The sequence below is a fragment of the Myodes glareolus genome, chromosome 18 (genome assembly GCF_982192425.1).
Source record: "Myodes glareolus chromosome 18, mMyoGla1.1, whole genome shotgun sequence".
NCBI lineage: Eukaryota > Metazoa > Chordata > Mammalia > Rodentia > Cricetidae > Myodes > Myodes glareolus.
Window position 1 is genome coordinate 57,969,265 of NC_142043.1, and position 20,263 is coordinate 57,989,527.

Genomic DNA, 20,263 nt, shown 5'->3' on the forward strand with positions numbered 1-20,263 from the left:
TTCTCACAGTGAACTTTGTATTCATTGGCTTACACCTGTCACCTTGGCACAGTGTTTCAATCGCCGTGGACAAAGGACATCTGCTGGGCATGTCCTTGGCATCTTCTGTTGGACTGCCAGGAATATGACAGTCCCTTTTCTGAATATTGCTTGCAACAAAACGAAATGTACTCTAACATTTTTCATAATTGGAATATACATTGGAAGTGTTTTCTAAGTTAGAGTGAAGAGATTTGTGCATGACGAGGAGAAACTCGCATCTTTCAAGCAAGCCTCCAGCGGTTGGCAAGGCACAGTGGCACCACAAGGCATGGTGGCAGCACAAAGCTTGGTGGCGATGCAAGGCAGAAACACTATGAGGCACGGTAGCACTGCAAATCATGGTGCCAACGCAAGGCACAGTGACACTGCAGGGCACATGGGCTGGGAAGCGTGGTGGCACAGCGAGGCACGGTGCCACCATAAGGCATGGGGACCCATCCTGCAGTCTCATCACTCTGAAAATGAGGTAGGAGGATCGCATGAGCTGGGAAGAAGGAGATCAGTCCAGGAAAGATTGCAAAACTCAGCCTCAAAAACAGAACAAAAGTCAGCAAAAAAGAAGCATTACAAACATACACACCCGTTCCCCCGCTTTGATAGCCATCAGCTTGAGATTGGTGATCATCATCTGTGGTACACAGTCTCAAATTCCTATCAAGAGTTTTCCTTTCATCTCTCTGTTACATAAATTACAGGAAATGTTCTTGCCCTAGATTCAGAAATATCTATTAGGCTGTTTCTATAGCCCATGTTTCATTTACTATCTCATTTAGTAAATACGAAAAACAAAATGTTTAAAACTGCATTTTCTTAATTTTTTACCTTTCGTTATTTATACATAAATTCACATTTCAATGTCTACTGATGAAATTCATCTTAACTTTTACCTGGTTAAAAGTTGAGCAGACTGCAGCTTCTAGGGAGATTTGGCTGTTCCTTTCAAGACTCACCTATCACTGAGCCCTGCAACCTAATTTTACTTATTTTTACCTCATGGATAAATAGGAGTGTCTTTAATAGAGTTTCTCAAAAATTTTTATGAAAGATTGCTTGTCTTTAAATTTTAAGCTTCATATTTTAGTGTCTTGTCTTAAAGTTCATATATTAGAAGTCATCAAAAAATTCAGTTTCTTTTAAGGTGAGTAGATGATGTCCCCCAGATGACTCCATACCTGTGAGTGTATGGGAAGCACAGACTAGAGTCAGTGGGCTATAGAAAAAGAGAAGTTAGAAGGGGTCTGGAACTGGCTTGAGAAGAGTAACGGGAGGATTTCAGAGTGAATATAATCAAAATACATTGCACTCACACATAAAATTCTCAAAATAGTTAATAAAAAATAGTCTATTAAATAGAATAGAACTATGAAAAACAGCCTAGGTGCCCCTCAATAGAAGAATGGTTAAAAAAGGTGTGGAACATATACACATTAGAGTTTTACTCAGCGGTAAAAAACAATCACATCTTGAATTTTGCATGCAAATGGATGGAAATAGAAAACGCTTTACTGAGTGAGGTAAGCCAGACCCAAAAAGAGGAACACGGTATGTATTCACTCATAAGTGGATTCTAACCATAATTAAAGGTCTTTGAGCCTATTATTCATGACCCTAGAGAAGCTAAATAAGAAGATGAACCTGATGAAGATTATTTAGCTATCCGCCAGGAGGTAGGAAATAAACAAGAGTCCCAGGTAACCTCGGGTGCATGGGGGGGGTGGGAGGGTTGATGGAAGGGGAGAGGGTTAGAGAGAAGGGAGTAGGGGAGGAATGGGGAAAGTTCGGTGGCCTGGGATGGGGAGGGGGAGGGAGGAAGGATGAATATGGGATCAGGGAAGAATATATTTCAACTAAGGGAGTCATTTTAGGGTTTACAGGAGACTTGATTATATATGGGATCCCAGGTCCAAGGAGAGATCCCCAGATTGTTCTCTGGACAGAGGAGAGGGTGCCTGAACCGGCCGTGGCCCATAGCCATACTGATGTATATTTTGCTTATCACCATAGATTCTTCATCTGGCGAAGGACGGCGATACAGAAGGAGACCCACATTGGAGCACCGGACTGAGCCCCCCAAGGTCCAAATGAGGAGCAAAAGGAGGAAGAACATGAAAAAGGAAATCAGGACTGCGAGGGATGCTATCACCCACTGATACAAGGGAACGTATCTAATGAGAGTTTACCAAGGCCAGTTGGACTGGGACTGAACGAGGACGTGATCTAACCAGATTCTCGGAATTTGGCCGGATTCTCTGAATGTGGCTGGCCCGAAGTCTTTCTGAAAAGCCATTGACTATGATACTGGGACTTGTTTCCTCTGCATATACTGGATTTTGGGGATCCAGTCTGTTTGGATACTCCCCTTCCTGGACCTGGAGGGAGGGGTGAGGAACTTGAACTTCCCACAGGGCAGGAAACCCTGACTGCCCTAAGGGATGAAGAGGGAGGAGGAGAGGGAGTGGGGGGAGTGGGAGGGTGTTGGGAAGAGGGGCGGAAATGGAAACTTTTATAATTTAATAAAATTTACTTTCAAAAAAAAAAAAGAAAGAAAAAGTAGCTCCAAGAAAGAGTCAGGGACTGTGAGGATTTGATTGGTATTTTTGTTTATTCCCAATATATTATGGCTTGAATAACATGCTCCTATATTTCTTACACACCATCTTTGGGCCTTAGTTTATATGTGGATGGCTTTGACTTACGAAAACTTTATAACAAAGGGCATAACTTTCCCCATTGCTTACTTATCCAATTGTCCATTCGATCGCATATAACTGAATAGATTAGGAAGTCTGTGAAACTCACACTTTTTTTTTTTATAAACTTGGACATGCTCACATTTCTGGATTTGATTAATTCTTTATTGCTTCTACACTCTGCCTTTCTGATTAATTGAGCTGTCTCCTAACTAATTTCCCAGACTTCAGTTTCTTTATTCATTTGAGAAATATTTTAAGTATCACAAAACTAATGACAATTTATTATAATTAGCATGGTAGTTAAGATACTGTAGTGTTAATATGATTGTGAAATAATTAAGATTTTTCAGAGTAAGAATGAACAAGAAGTTTTAACATTGATGAGTACAACTAGCGAAATAATATTTTACTCCTAGATTAATTACCAGGCTGATTTTGTTCATTATATTAAAATTAAAATGTATATATGTATGTATATATGTTCTTAATTGGTACATACAGAATCATCCAAATTATACACACAGACTGGAGTTAACCTTTGCATGTGTAACTAAAAACAAATGAAAATACAATCATTCGCATTCAATATTCTTGAATATTTATTAAGTACAATTAAGCTAATTGATTTTATAGCCAACTCAACTATTTAATGTAAAAATTAGAAAACTATTGTAGTAAATTCTCAAATGAATATCATTGTTTTATATGGAGTGTGCCAGTTTCAGAGGCATGGTATCATCTACAATCATGTTATGAAATTGTACCAGAATATAGGTATTGTATTATTAGAGACTGAATATACAATGTTAATGTTGGGATGGTTTGGTTTGAAGAATGAACAATGCTTTCAAAATCAGAAATATCTAATAAAGGAACTCACTGCGAGGCTCTATTGAAACGGAAACCAATGCTTAATCTCTCTTTAACCTGACAAAATCAATACAAATAAAATTGATGCAAAGCATGGATTTTAAGAACTGAAAACTCCTGGGTAGACAGATGTCACCCTCACACATAAACCTGCACATGCTTGTGGTCACCCATGGCTGCTCAGTGTATGACTCTATTGTTCACTGTATGTTGCAATAACAATTTTATGCTCTAACAGTTAGAATATCTAAGTTGCCTTCATAGGGAATAGTAGCTAAGTCTGAGTTCTGAGTGCGAAAAGGTGTCAGGAAATGTGCCCAGGACCAAGCACTGCACATACGGAAAGAAAGATGACAGGTACCAATGCAAGGTACCTGGGATGTCAATCTAAGACCTCCAAACACCAACTTCAAGAGATCTGCAGAAGGAGAGAGAGTAAATATTTCTCAATTTGTGGGAATGGGTCATCTCAGTCGGTAACCAAAAACTAAATTGTCATTAGGTAAGTGTGAAATAAATACCTTTTTGAAGCCAAATTGTTTCGAACAATTGAACAAATTTTTCATTAGTTCATGTAGAGTGTAAGGAATACATAACCATATTATCTAACAAAAAAAGTGCAACCAACTGGAAACTTATGTTGAAAGTACGGAACAAAGAGAGCTGAAAGGGATAAACGTTTAAGCACAGAATATAGTTTTCTAAAGTATTTCTTTTCTTAAAATGATAAGTAACTGTTAGAAGGAATTTGGAAATGGTATTAATAGCTGTCAACCAGGCTAATCATTGACATCTCATGAAATAATAAAACACTCAGTTATTGCACACAATGACAGATGGAGGAAAAATAACAGGCCAAAGACTAACATGATAAATGGAAAATAGTCACTGGAGTAATAAACACAGTAGAGTCAATGTTATTATTTCCAAAAGGTGCATGCTGCCAAATTAAAAAGTAGATGTTTTTAGACTGCATAAAAATTCAAGATATGAGGTGAAAAAAATGAAGTGACAAATGAATGTGACTTAAAGACAAAACAAATAGATACTAGAGAGATAACTTGTAGTTAAGAGTGCTAGCCCCACGTTTGATTCCCAGCTCCCATTTCCGGGTGGCTCACAACTACCTGCAACTGTTGCAGGAGACCAGAGAAGCATTTCTGGTTTCCAAGTGCACCTGCATGCATTTGCACATACATGCACAGAAGCGTGATTAAGCAAGCGATTAAAAGGGCAGAAAAAATATGTACTGCGTGAGAACTAAATACCAGAAAATTGGGGTGGTCATGATAATATCCGAGGAAGAAGAAGCCAGGGAAATGGTTCTAGGACCCATGAGTGGTTCATTATGAGAGAAAGATCAGTTCAAGGACGAGACAGAGTTCCTTAATTCACTGTATTCTTTTAAACAAAGTAGAAAGGAAGAGAAATTAATAACTCCGCAAATATGTTAACATTTGTCTTTGACTTTCCTCTCGTGGTACTTGAAGGTAGAAGTAAGTAAGCATGCAGAAGTTGAATGACCGTTTTAGTCAACCGCACTTATCTGCAGATGGCTCAGTGTTTCTCACATTGAATGTGTCTCCACACTAATTTTGAACACCCAGAAAAAAAATGTTAAGACTTACACTTGGCCAAAATATATAATTCACTGACACTGATAACTTAAAAGGATAATAGTTACATGTTGTATGTATTCTGAACACAACAGTTAGAATTCACGAGAAAGTGTAACACTTTCCAGATGTATGAAGGCTAAGAAGAATAGTGTACCTACCCCCCCCCCCCAAAAAAAAAACCCAGCAAAAAAGGGAAAAAAGAAAAAGTAAATAAAATGATTCCTAATAATATTGGGCTAGCCTGGTAGACAGGAGACTGACCCAGTCATCATTGTAGAGGCTTCATTCAGCAACTGATGGAAACAGATGCAGAGACCCATAGCCACACAGTAGGTGGTACCCAGTGAGTCCTGCAGATGAAGGGAAGGAAGGATCATGGGAGACAGAGGGGTCAAGGATGCCATGAGAAAACCCACAGAATCTACAGACCTGCACTAATAGGGTCTCATTGAGACTGCACCAACAACAAGGGAACCTCATGAGTCTAATCTAGGCCCTCTACATATATGTTTTTGTTATGTAGCTTGGTGTTCTGTACAACTCCTCAGAGAGGGAACAAGGGCTGTCTCTGATTCTTTTGCCTGATTTTGGGACTCTTCCCGTCCTGTTGGGTTGCCTTGCCCAGCCTTAATTTAAGGGGAGGTATTTAGTCTTAGTGCAACTTACTATGTCATATTTGGTTATATCACTGGTAGGCCTGCCCTTTTCTGAAGGGAAAGGGAGGAGGAGTGGATGGGAAGGGAAACTGCTATTAGGATTTAATATATGAGAGAATAAGTTAATAAAAAAACGAATATTGTGCTTATAAAGAATCAAGGAGACAAACCTGAGATGACAAAGAAAATGTGAAGTATTCTGAACAAAGCTGCTGAAAACAGATTCTATCAGAACTTGTCTAACGAGTCTGGAGCAGTGTCTTAGGGTTTCCATTGCTGTGAAAAGACTGTGACCACTGCAACTCTTATAAATGAAAATGTTGAACTAGGGTGGCTTACATTTTCAGGGCTTCATTCCATTATCCTCATGGTGGGGCATGGTAACATAAAAGCAGACATGGTGCTGGAGTAGTAGCCGAGAGTCCTGCATCTTTCAGGAAACAGGAAGTCAACTGAGACCCTGTCCACCCCCACAGTGACACACTTCCACCAACAAGGCCATATGCACTCCAATAAAGCCGCATCTCCTAATAATGCCACTTGCTATAAAATTATGGGAGACAATTACATTCAAAGAACTACAAGCAGGGTGTAAAAAGAAATTTATGAAGTAGATTATTATATGACCAGTATAAAGCCCACACCCCATATCGATATTGGTGAACATAAAGAAAACCATAAAAAAGACAAGTTCAAACCAAGGTTATGTAATAGTTATGTAATAGTTTTTTAGGTAATAGTTAAAATTATAAAGTTGAGAAAAAGAGAATTATAAAGCAAGCAAATGATAAACTATAGAAGATTTAACTTTACGAGGCTATTGAAAAGGGTCTGTGGTTAAAAGAGCTTATCACCATGTCTGAGGACCTGAGTTCAATACTCAAAACTTGAAGTGAAAAGAGACAGCTGATTCCTTGAAATTTAACTTCCACATGTGCCATAGAGGATACATGCACACAGACAACACACACACACACACACACACACACACACAACCTAGACATATTTGCATTAATCAATTATCTGAAACAACCACCAATTGTTGCTTCTTTTTCGGGTAGATGAATGTAATACATTCTCCAGTATGTTTAAGGGAAAAAGAAAAATGACAACCATTAATATCACCTTTGTAGTCAGTTATATCATTAAAAGATAGAATAAATGGGAATAATGTTGGAGCCTTTACCTTGTGATGCCCAGAGATGGATAGGAAAATCAAAGCATAGCAACAACAGAAACAGATGTAAGTATGCCTATGAATGAATTCTTTTCCTTGTAATGATAAACCCTTCTGTGAAAACCCCAAGCCCACAAGTCTTCCTACTGAATCCTATTGGCTATTTTAGAAAAAAAATATCAATCTCTAGCATAGTGTTAACCACAAGCCTTACCCCAAAGACAGGAACTCATCCCAGGTGACGTTGTGACCTTAGTGTCACCCTGATGCCAGCACTAGGCCAGGCAAAGACATTCACAGAGGAAGCAGACCCAACTTTAAAGAAGTGTTCTTCGGTGTGGATGGGATGCTTCGCGCCTGTGGTTTCAGACAAGTCTAAAGTCACCGGTTTCCTTGTGACCTACTGCATCTTCTTTTACAGATTCTTTCCATGTGTTCTGCCTACCTGTTTTCAGAAATCTGATTATAAGTCTAATGATATCTAAACTGTCATGCTCTAAGCCAAGTGAGTTTCCACTATGAATGTGAGAAATTTTAACATTCAGAAATCTGCGTGTTCTCTAAGATGAAGAACAGAGACTGGCATTGTCCTCACAAGTGAAATACCTGGAAAAAAACCACAGAATTATATTAAATGAAAACAGCCATCCTATTATATGGGATGCCACATAGTTGGCTGGTCTTACTGTGAGAGTTAGCTGAGGTCTTCACAGGCCTAAAGGATGAAAGGCGCCATACATTATCCATGTGTTGATACTGGGACACAATGAAGGATTTAAGAAATGTGGCTTCACGAGGCATCTTGAGCTTGTCTGGTAACAACCCAGTTGGTAATATTCAAAATTTGAGAATCATGAATCCTGCCAAATTTTACGAATGATGGTGAAATATTCATGAATGAAAAGATGTAGCAACAATAGCAAGAGGTTGGTCCCACATCCCTACATGTTGAATATCAACAAATCTCAGATATAAAATACTGGATGAGAGAACCCTGCCATATCACTTACACATTGCACTTCAGAAGTCATATGAAATTCAAAAGATTTGAAGTCAGAGACACAGTGTTAGAAAGCAAGGTGTTTGCTTGCTGATTGTGGACATTGGCAGACAGGAAGCACCAAAGGCCTGTGGTAGTGAATGGACCGGCTCACAATCTGTTTTGCTGTTTGCACAAGTGTTGATATTACACAAATTCAGCAGCATGTGTAATCATTGGATTTTTTTCTTTTCCTCCTCCCTCTGTAGTGTTTTGTAAAAGTTGAAATAACAAATGATGTCTTCATGAGAAAATTGAAGGAGACATCGAATTAAAGTATTTCCCTTGATATGAGTAACTCCATCAAACCAGAATAGGTCAGCAGAGATACAGGTATACCCTGTACTCATCTTCTGTGCCTCAAGGCATGACATTCCCTCCAGCAGGGCAGCACCACCCTATTCAGAAACCTGTTACTCAGGCTTTTCTAGAAATGAGTGTCTTTAAAGTAAATAAGACCCAAAGGTATCCTTTACTATCCTTTGGGGAAAATGGTTGTGCAATGATTTTTATTCTCCATGGGAAATTTAAAGTGTCTTCCAAATGCTAACTCATGCAGCATATCAGCAGATAAAAAGAACGACTAATTCTTCTCTGAAGGAGACTAAGAGATACCAGTCCATTAAGCTACCACAACTGCAAGCCTTACAATGACAAGTAGATGTTTATGGGCTTATATCTTACAAGTCTTATTATAAACAAGAAGCTATAGTGCCCCATCCCTTGCAACCATAATATAATTATGAAATCAAACAAAAATCTGCTAACTTCCTATATTTCCCAACATGAAGAATACTAAAGTAACCCATTACTTACTTGAACATTTTAAGTTGTATTTTTACCTATTTTTATTCATCTTAATAAACCACCAAAGTGTTCCTTTAAAAATTGATACTATATTTTATTAACTCATTTGTGTGCATGTATGTGGACACATACATGTCATAGTGTGCTTGTGGATACCTGAGAGTAGCTTATGGCTTATGTTCTCTCTGTCCATGTGTGGGTCCCCAGGAAAAACTCCCTCCAGTTTCAGGTATGAGAGCAAACACTTTTACATACTGAGCCATCTCTCTGGCCCTGCAAAATATTCTTTGTGCTTATTTAAAGGAAGCTGTGTTGAGACTAGTGGACCTGTCAATACGCACGATATTTCCGACTCAAAGGTGGACCATCTTGCTCAGCATGCTTGCTTTCTGTGTAATTCCACTACTTGTTAGACATAACCACAAAGCACTGGGGGTTTGTACTTTTAGAGTATTGTCTCATGTTTCATTTAAGATTCATGGCACATTTTCTTCAACCTCCACCTTTATTTAATTTGAATATGCACAAGGATTTACAATTTCAAATTTCAAGCCTTTTCCGGTAGGTTTTATTTCAGGAGAACCACAGTTTCAGATAAGAACAGAAAGACATTATTTATCCTGAGTAACAGATATGTTTGTGATGCTGCAGAATCATATATCACCATAGAATAGTACACAGAGAGGAGGTCTTGTGAGGACCAAAGTTTATGTCAATGCACAGTCGTCAGAAATACATCAATTATGTAAGAGTGAAAGACTCCCAGGGAGAAGTGAACACCCATTTTATCATTTTATTTTCTTTTGTAGGGGCATGGAGAAGCAGCCCACAGTCAGCCCCTCTCTAAAAAAGCTGGCAAGAACTAGTTAGATGCAAAGTTGGAAAAGGAACCTGAATAAATTATTTCTAGGAACATCACATCACAGAGATTCAAGGGCATTCATATGTGTAATAGACTCCCATGAGTAGGCCACAGGACTTGATTTCACGATGGCCCCATCTAATAATGAGAATTGGTAATGAAGTTCAGGGTTTAAATGAATTGTAAAATCAGAGTGTGTGCAGTTTATACATGAAATCTTGGTACAGCAGCTGATCTTCCTACAGCCTGGCTGCCCATAAGAGATTTGCTGTGCATGAAGAATATGTGTGCTAGAAATTTAATAAAGCTCCAATAATTAAATATATGTGTTTATATTCAAGCAGGATGGTTTTAATTTTAAAATTAAAGTATTTATTGAATTTGAATGTTAAATTTAAAAATACAACTTCTTCTTGTGAGAGCATTATTCTGCTTCTTAAGTTGATTTGCATATTGAATTGTTGGGAGCCACCTGGAGGCACAGGTGGTCCTGCAGTTTGGAGGTAGCCATGTGGGGCTGAGCACCCTTGCCTGCACCCTTGCTTGCACATGCTCAGAACAGCAGAATGGCATTAACCAATCAGGACAGCGTTCAAGCCTCTCCACCGTTTAAAAGCAGCTGCCTCGGGGCCCAACGCTCTCTCTCTAAGCTTTCTCTCGTCCCTGCTCTATCTTCCCTTCCCCCAATTTTCCTCAAGGGAATGCTCCAAATAAAGATGTGACCAGGGAAGGAATTCTCGTTTTGGTGGCATTCATTCCTGCCGGTCAGGATGCGCGCCGCATTGAATACTATTTTCCTTGAAAACTAACTTTAATTTATTAAACAGAAATCTTTAGGTTGTCAAAAAATTGTACAATCAAATGTAGATTATTGAAAAATGTTAAGGGGAAAAATAAAAGTTAAAAGCCAATCATTGGGCCTGTGGGTAAATGTGTCTCAGGGGATAAGGTCGCATGCCATTAAAGTTGATGACCTGAGTTTCATCTCCAGAATACACAGGGTAGGAGGGGGAAATGGACTCCCATGTGCTACCCTCTACGGACACACTTGTGCCACGGCATAAATGAGCATACAGGGGCACACACACACAGCAAATAAATACATTTACTAAACCATTTATAAACATTTGTCATTAACATTATATGTGAACATCTTGCTAAGGAATTAATGACCTATAGCCATAAGATACAAAGATGTAAGCGACACAAGAATATCACCTGGGGCTTCTGGGAAATATATATATATATATTATATATATATATAATATATATATATATATATACCTCTTGGATAAATATCAACATTTGAAAAAACAAATTTAAATGTTAGCATATCAAATCTGTGTCTTAAACTTTAGAGTTATTTATTTATATTGTTGTTTATTTCATTTTGGTAAAGCCATATATAAGATCTCAGCACTTGGGAGGCGGGTGGTTCTTTGTGCGTGGGTTCAAGACCAGACTGATCTACAGAGTGAGTTCCAGGACGTCCAGAGCTACACAGAGAAACCCTGTCCCAAAACACAAAAACTAAACAAAACAAAACAATCAAACAACAAAAGATTTCAGTCTTTACTTCTTAAAGCATGCAGCTTTGTTTTATTTTCAATTTTGAAAACGTAAAAATTACAAATTTTTGCTATTACTTTCATACAGAGTTTCGCTTTGGAGTTCTTCTTGGCCTGGCAATTGCTATGGAGACCAAGCTGGCCTTGAACTTGGAGAAATCTACATCAAGACCAAGGAGGTTGTGGTTGTGTATGATCACATCACCTAAATGATGCATCTTACCACCCAAGAGTTCTATTCTAAGAGTTAAAGACAATTCTTACTAAAGCAATATTTAGTAACGTTTACATTTTTATCTAAGACCAAATCCTCGCAGGCCCTGGATGCTTTTGTGAAGCCCATTGGAAGCAGGTTGAGCATCATTTTTGGCACATTTGATGACATGAACATAGAAGGACATCCTGTACTGAGTCACCTAGCAAAGCTGCTATGCAAAACACATAAGCAATCCTACCCAAGTTCTAGGCCTTTATTAAAAACGTTCCCTGCAGTTTTCAATACTGTAGCTGTGTAATAGAGTTTGAAGTCAGGGATGGTTATACCTCCAGAAGTTCCTTTATTATATAAGATTGTTTTGGCTATCCTGGGTTTTTTGTTTTTCCACGTAAAGTTGATCATTGTTCTCTCAAGGTCTGTAAAGAAGTTTGATGGGATTTTGATGGAGATTGTATTGAATCTATAGATTGCTCTTGGTAGAATTGCCATTTTTACTATGTTGATCCTCCCAATCCAAGAGCAAGGGAGATCTTTCCATTTTCTGGTATCCTCCTCAATTTCTTTCTTCAAAGACTTAAAGTTCTTGTCAAATAGGTCTTTCACTTCCTTGGTCAGAGTTACCCCAAGATATTTTATGCTATTTGTGGCTATCGTGAAAGGTGAAGTTTCTCTGATTTCCCTCCCTGCTTCTTTATCCTTTGTATATAGAAGGGCAACTTATTTTTTGGAGTTGATCTTCTAGCACTATATTGAAGAGGTATGGGGAGAGTGGACAGCCTTGTCTTGTTCCTGATTTCAATGGAATGGCTTTGAGTTTCTCTCCGTTCAGTTTGATGTTAGCTGTCGGCTTGCTGTAAATAGCTTTTATTATATTTAGGTATGATCCTTGTATCCCCAATCTCTTCAACACCTTTATCATAAAGGGATGTTGGATTTTGTCAAATGCTTTTTCAGTATCTAATGAGATGATCATATGGCCTTTTTCTTTCAGTTTATTTATATGATGGATTTCATTGATAGATTTGCGTATGTTGAACCAGTCCTGCATCTCTGGAATGAAGCCTACTTGATCATAATGGATAATTTTTCTAATGTGTTCTTGCAATCGGTTTGCCAGGATTGTGTTGAGAAAGTCTCTTATCTTGGTCCAAAATCACCTAAAATGATTTCTTAAAGAATATATCCAGTGCTTGAAGTTCTAGCAATAGCAATAAGACAACATAAGGAGATCAAGGGGATTCGAATTGGAAAGGATGAAGTTAAACTTTCGTTATTTGCAGACGATATGATAGTGTACATAAGCGACCCCAAAAACTCTACCAAAGAACTCCTACAGCTGATAAACACCTTTAGTAATGTGGCAGGATACAAGATCAACTCCAAAAAATCAGTTGCCCTCCCATACACAAAAGATAAAGAAGCAGAGAGGGAAATCAGAGAAACATCACCTTTCTCGATAGCCACAAATAGCATAAAATATCTTGGGGTTACTCTAACCAAGGAAGTGAAAGACCTCTTTGACAAGAACTTTAAGTCTTTGAAGAAAGAAATTGAGGAAGATACCAGAAAATGGAAAGACCTCCCCTGCTCTTGGATTGGGAGAATCAACATAGTAAAAATGGCAATTCTACCAAAAGCAATCTATAGATTCAACGCAATCCCCATCAAAATCGCATCAAACTTCTTCACAGACCTCGAGAAAAAAAATAATCAGGTTTATATGACAAAACAAAAAACCCAGGATAGCCAAAACAATTTTATACAATAAAGGAACTTCTGGAGGCATTACCATCCCTGACTTCAAACTCTATTACACAGCTACAGTATTGAAAACAGCTTGGTACTGGCATAAGAACAGCGAAGTCGACCTATGGAATCGAATAGAAGACCCAGATATTAACCCACAAACCTATAAACACTTGATTTTCGACAAGGGGGCTAAAGGTATGCAATGGAAGAAGGAAAGCATCTTTAACAAATGGTGCTGGCATAACTGGATGTCAACCTGTAGAAGAATGAAAGTAGATCCATATCTATCACCATGCACAAAAATCAAGTCCAAATGGATTAAAGACCTCAACATTAATCTGACCACTTTGAATCAGATAGAAGAGAAAGTGGGAAGTAGTCTACAAGACATGGGCACAGGAGACCACTTCCTAGGTAGAACCCCAGTAGCACAGACAATAAGAGAATCAATGAATAAATGGGACCTCCTGAAACTGAGAAGTTTCTGTAAAGCAAAGGACACCGTCAGTAAGACAAAAAGGCTACCTTCTGACTGGGAGAAGATCTTCACCAACCCCTCATCAGATAAAGGCCTGATCTCCAGAATATACAAAGAACTCAAGAAACTAGACACTAAAACTCTAATTAACCCAATTAAAAAATGGGGTGCTGATCTGAACAGAGAATTCTCAACAGAAGAACTTCAAATGGCCAAAAGACACTTAAGGTCATGCTCAACATCCTTAGCGATCAGGGAATGCAAATAAAAACAACTATGAGATACCATTTTACACCGGTCAGATTAGCTAAAGTCAAAAACACCAATGATAGCCTATGCTGGAGAGGATGTTGAGAGAGGGGAACTCTCATCCATTGTTGGTGGGAATGCAAACTTGTGCAGCCACTGTGGAAATCAGTGTGGCGGTTTCTCAGGAAACTGGGAGTCAACCTCCCTCAAGACCCAGCAATTCCACTCTTGGGAATATACCCAAGAGATGCCCTGTCATACCACAAAAGCATTTGTTCAACTATGTTCATAGCAGCACTATTTATAATAGCCAGAACCTGGAAACAACCTAGGTGCCCCTCAATAGAAGAATGGTTAAAGAAGGTGTGGAACATATATACATTAGAGTTTTACTCAGCGGTAAAAAACAATGAAATCTTGAATTTTGCATGCAAATGGATGGACATAGAAAACGCTTTACTGATTGAGGTAAGCCAGACCCAAAAAGAGGAATATGGTATGTATTCAATCATAAGTGGATTCTAGCCATAATTAAAGGGCTTTGAGCCTATTATTCGTGATCCTAGAGAAGCTAAATAAGAAGGTGAACCTGAAGAAAATCATGTAGTTATCCTCCTGGAGATTGGAAATAGACAAGAGTCCCAGGTAACCTCGGGTGCATGGGGGGGAGGTGGGAGGGTTGTTGGAAGGGGAGAGGGTTAGAGAGAAGGGAGTAGGAGAGGAATGGGGAAAGCTCGGTGGACTGGGATGGGGGGGAGGGAGGAAGGATGGATATGGGAGCAGGGAAGAATATATTTCAACTAAGGGAGTCATTTTAGGGTTTACAGGATACTTGATTATAAATGGGATCCCAGGTCCAGGATTGTTCTCTGGACAGAGGAGAGGGTGCCTGAACCGGCTTTGGCCCATAACCATACTGATGAATATTTTGCTTATCACCATAGATCCTTCATCTGGCGATGGATGGAGATAGAGACAGAGACCCACATTGGAACACTGGACTTAACTCCCTAGGTCCAAATGAGGAGCAGAAGGAGGAAGAACATGAAAAAGCAAATCAGGACCGCGAGGGGTGCGATCACCCACTGATACAATGGGACTGATCTAATGAGAGTTCACCAAGGCCAGTTGGACTGGGACTGAACGAGCACGTGATCCAACCAGATTCTCTGAATGTGGCTGGCCCGGAGTCTTTCTGAAAAGCCACTGACAATGACACTGGGACTAGTTTTCTCTGCATATACTGGATTTTGGGGATCCAGTCTGTTTGGATACTCACCTTCCTGGACCTGGAGGGAGGGGGGAGGAACTTGAACTTCCCACAGGGCAGGAAACCCTGACTGCTCTTAGGGTTGGAAAGGGAGGAGGAGAGGGAGTGGGAGGAGTGGGAGGGTGTTGGGAGGAGGGGCAGAAATGGAAACTTTTATAATTTAATAAACTTTGGAAAAAAAATAAACCATAATCAAACAAACAAACAAAAACAAAACAAAAAAAAAAAATCGCTCCCTGCAGCCCAGCCTCAAGGCATTGCTCACTGCTTGAGTCTTTTCTGCCTTCCTTACCAGAGAGACTAATGGGTTCCAAAGCAAGAGTCGTGTAAGATCAACTTGGATGCAGTTTCTGTTTTGACTTGCTGAGAAACTAGGAAAACATCTTCTTTATTTTATGTGTAACACATTTACTCTTATCTCCTAATTTATCTCAAGATTCTTTGTACTAAAAACAGCTCCATTTAGCTGGAGTCCCTTGATGTGTACAGCAACTGCCTGTTTTTTCCAGAAAATAAAACAAGTGTCTCCATTCTTGTTTTGCCTTCAAGTCTCTTTTATACAATGGAGTCTTTCAAACCAAAGTTGGGAAGTCTGCACATATTTCCTTTCTTTTTATTTCATGTTCATTTAGAAATGTGACCATTGTATTTTCTCAAATACTTTTGCTTTCTTTGCAAATCTGGCATTACAAAATCATGTGTTTATTTATGCAATCAAGTTTCATATCACTTAGTGCCAAAACCTGAACAGCTTGGAGGCTGACCAAACTGACCTAATTAGATCAGGAGTAATGAAGAAAGGATAGACATATAGACACAAATACAGAAAAACTGGGATTGGCTGGGCTATGCACTCTGATGGAGATGCCCTGGAAGCCAACAAACTCAGTGTTTTATTTTATAAATCTGAATGGAGGAGGCAGGTCTATTGTATCCAGCTGCATGAAGGAGGCAGGCTTAGCTAATTTGGGTAGGGAGTCTCTGTAGGGCAGCGCTATCAAGCTATCAAGCTGTAAACATCTAGGAAGAGGAAGCGGTAGTGGACATTTTCTGTACACACCATCTTCTTCCACACATGGACCAGGGGAAGATTTGCCATTTCTCTGAGTCTGATCTTAAGAAGGTTTTGGTATTCCCGTGGGCCTTACATGACAATGCTCATGTCAACCATGAATATTGATCCAAGACATCATAGATTTCCCTTTAAGACTCCCCCCAGTTACAGAAATAGCCAATTAGCTGCTTGAAATGCAGAAAACACTGACCCTGGGGTGCCCAACCCCAGCTGATACTTGTGCAGCCCAACCCCATACCCATTTCTCAGGGACTATCACTAAAGAGATGGACAGATTGTGAGAGCCAGTGGAGCAGGATGTCTGCTGTGAGACAGAGTTCTCTCTATATGACAGGGTATCTGCGCTCATGAACTCTCAACAATATGACTGCCTACACAGGATCTGTACACCGACAATACCAGTTGACGTTCCAATGTGAATGGCCTCAATCTCACAAGGTCCCAGCCCTTAGATGAAGAACTGCAGACACTTAGTGACAACTGAGAGAGGCAGAGCAAATATTCTCCACGAGTGAGCCCACTGGCGGGTGATCCAGTCCTCAACTTAGGGTCCCTTATAAGATATCAACCCTATGGCACTATAGCTGATCACATAATTAACACCAGAATTTGATCAGACGGGAGAGACAGATCTTGTCTTGGTACCTCTAGGTCAGCCTGTCCTCTCTGTGGCCAGAATGTGCCTTCTCACAGTATAGTAATCTCAACTTACGAAGATTTTTCTACAGGACAAATAGATGCCCCAAAGAAATACTTCAACAGACTCACAGAAGCTGACGTCAACCATGTCTGGGGTGTTTAGTCACTCCTTACCCTAGTGTGTCAATCCCCATGTAAGTGACTTACCAGTTAGAACCTGACAAGAAGGCATTATCCTTGCTAAAACTTTAAGAGGGTGCAGTGCATCATGGAAGGGAAGACCTAGCATGGGACTCTGGAGCAGCAAATCAAACTCCCCACAGTGGCACAAGTGTGACTACTTTAGGCTAGGGATACAAGAAGGATCTAGAGATACAATGCTGCCTTTTCTCCTCACAGTAACCTGATTTCACCAGCTAGGCCACCTTTTAATCCCCACATCTTCATTCAAATGACGCAAAATTATGAACCCATCAATGGATATGTTCACTGGTGAAGGCAGCCTCCACAGACACGATCTCTTCATGAAAGCTGATCAATTGCACCTAAGATTTCAATGTATGAACCCCACCTCATAGCAGCCATTGTCAACCTCTGAGTTGTGACCCCTCTAGGGGGGGTCACATTTCAGATATTTACATCACTATATTAGTAGCAAAACTGCAGTTATGAAACAGCAACAAAATAATTTTCTGGTTGGGGTCACCACAGTATGAGGAACTGTCTTAGAGGGTGAAAGCCTTAGAAAGGTTGGGCGCCCCCGCTTCATACGGAAACTTTATGGTCAAGTGAGACCTTTCCACCTCAGTAGACTTTCAGGTTTTCTTCCTCTTCAGTGTTGTATTTTGATGTCGATATGAAGTTGTGGCTTTAAAATGCCTGATGTCTCCTGCTAGTATTCTTTTGAAAGCACTTTTGAAAGAGGGTGCAGCTATGTGGCTCAAGCTTCAGTTTTCCCACTCCCCTTAGGAATATATATCTGTTGACTTGAACTGAGGGGAAGGAAAACTTCTAGCCCGATCAGAAGAGAGGATTTGGAAAGACACACATTTTACAGCAACCTGTCACCCATTTTCATTAGCAAGTTACTAAGAGCCACATGCTTCATATTGATATTATTGTGAAATTTTTATGAAAATAACCAAACACTAAATAGTAAACCTCTTCAGTCATTTGGGCAGGTCAGCCTTTCTCTATGACAATTTTACATTATTTTTCTCCAATGATGTAATAATTGTGTGTTGTTTATGTCACAAGTTTCATTAAATGGAGCCTTAAAATCTTCAAACATTTCAGTTTACATATGTATTATTGACAAGTTACTCTAACTTCAAGGCATTCAACCTTCAGACAGCAAATGTTCTCTTTACTGTCAAGCTTCCTAAGGAACTGGGTCAGGCAATTTGTATTACCCATGATGACTGGTGAGAACTCCTGAATTTTCTAGAGGAAGGATGTGGTGATTTGAATAAGAATGACCCCCACAGGTTCATATATTTAAATACTTAGTCACCATGGAGAGGCAATATTCAAAAGGATTAGAAGGACTAAGTGGTAGGATCTTGTTGAGGAATGTGTATTGATGTGGGGTAGGCTTTGAGGTTTCAAACACTTATGCTAAGTCCAGTGTCTGTCTCTGTCTCTGTCTCTGTCTGTCTTTCTGTGCCTCTGTGTGTGTGTGTGTGTGTGTGTGTGTGTGTGTGAGAGAGAGAGAGAGAGAGAGAGAGAGAGAGAGAGAGTATTTTGGCCTGTGGATCAGAATGTAGAGCTCTCGACTCCTCAAGCACCATGCACGCCCACAGGTTGCCATATTCTTCATAATATTGATAACAGACTAACCCTTGAAACTTTAAACAAGTCCCTAATTAAGTGTCTATTGTAAATGTTGCCTTGGTCATGCTGTCTCTTCCCATCTTTAGAAGGGTGGGTGAACAAGACAGAATGGGGTATTCCTGTGAAAATCCTACCATATTGCTTGTTAGTGGAAAAGAGACATTGATAATTTGGATTAGGAAAGCAGCTGAATGCTTCCAGTGGGTCTTAATGGGCCATACTAGTAGGAGTATGGTGGCATGCCTGGTGCTGGCCCATGGCTGAGAGCTGGTAAAGAGAGACAACTTATTTGACATTCTGATGATCAGTGGAGACATCCATCTTTGTGGGATTAACAATTACTGTATTCTTCGACCTCTCATCAGTAGACAGTCATTGTTGGGTAAGCTGGACCACAAAATTTAGACATGACCTCCCTTGTATTATGATTGAGAAGATAGCTGGTAAGGAAGATTGCTTAGGAAGAGATTAATGAAGATGCTACCCTGTTTCACAGCAGAGGATGGCTTAGCACTGAGGTTTGAGTCTTAAAAGTGTGGGGAGGAGATGGAAGACTGGTGCAAAATAGACTTGTTATCTCAATCTGCCTCCTTCTGCTTTAGAGGACAAAACTCTAGCTTTTCCTAGTCACCCTTCTGTTAACAGTACTTTCAAAACCAAGCAAGAAATCAATAATCTCTGTATGAGATAATCTTGTATAAAGCCGATGAATTCTAATTTTAGAGGAAGCAAAGTTATACAAAACCCTCAAATGGTTGTTTACAGTCACCCTTCTGCAGTTGTGATGCTGAGTGCCTACCTCCTTTGCCACCCCTAATAACTGCAAAGAAAAGAAAAACCTACAGAACACAATGAGATCAAATAGAAAGAGTAATATTTCCAGTATAGAGAGAAACCAAACATCTGAATTTGAGGAAGGAAATAATCCCCCTATAAGATATTTACTCAACTTACTTCATGGGTCAAAACTCAGATAAAGCACCCCATTAGCATGTATAAAAGTTACAACAGTGGTAAAGGCTTTGATTGAGAACCTGTCTAGCATAATAAGATGAAAATCCAAGCATCTCAGATATAGGTAACTAAGTAAAATGCACATGACTTGATACTTAGATTTAATTCTTGCCAGGAATTGGGGGTTTGAGTCTGACCTTCATAACTCCATGTATAAGAACTAAGGCAGAAGTGAAAGATATAGATATAGCCAAGTGCAGTTAGAAATCTCCAAGCGGACTGTGAGGCTTTCTATAAGAGGCAAGGGCTGCCTGATCTTATCTGTTATAAACAAAACCTCAGTCATATCTTTGCTAACAAAGGATCTTTCCAGCAACGTGTTTGAGTTGGGAGGCATAGTCTTTCCAGCTCTAACCTCCAGATTAACGACAAAGTCTGTCCAAACTGCAGGGTCAACTTGTGAAAC

General features: G+C 39.6%; 1 pseudogene; it reads left to right on the forward strand.

The window, feature by feature from the left end:
• The first annotated feature begins 355 nt into the window (after positions 1 to 355).
• The window catches only part of LOC125411573 (zinc finger and BTB domain-containing protein 6-like), a 51,764-nt pseudogene continuing 31,856 nt past the window's right edge, over positions 356 to 20,263 (forward strand).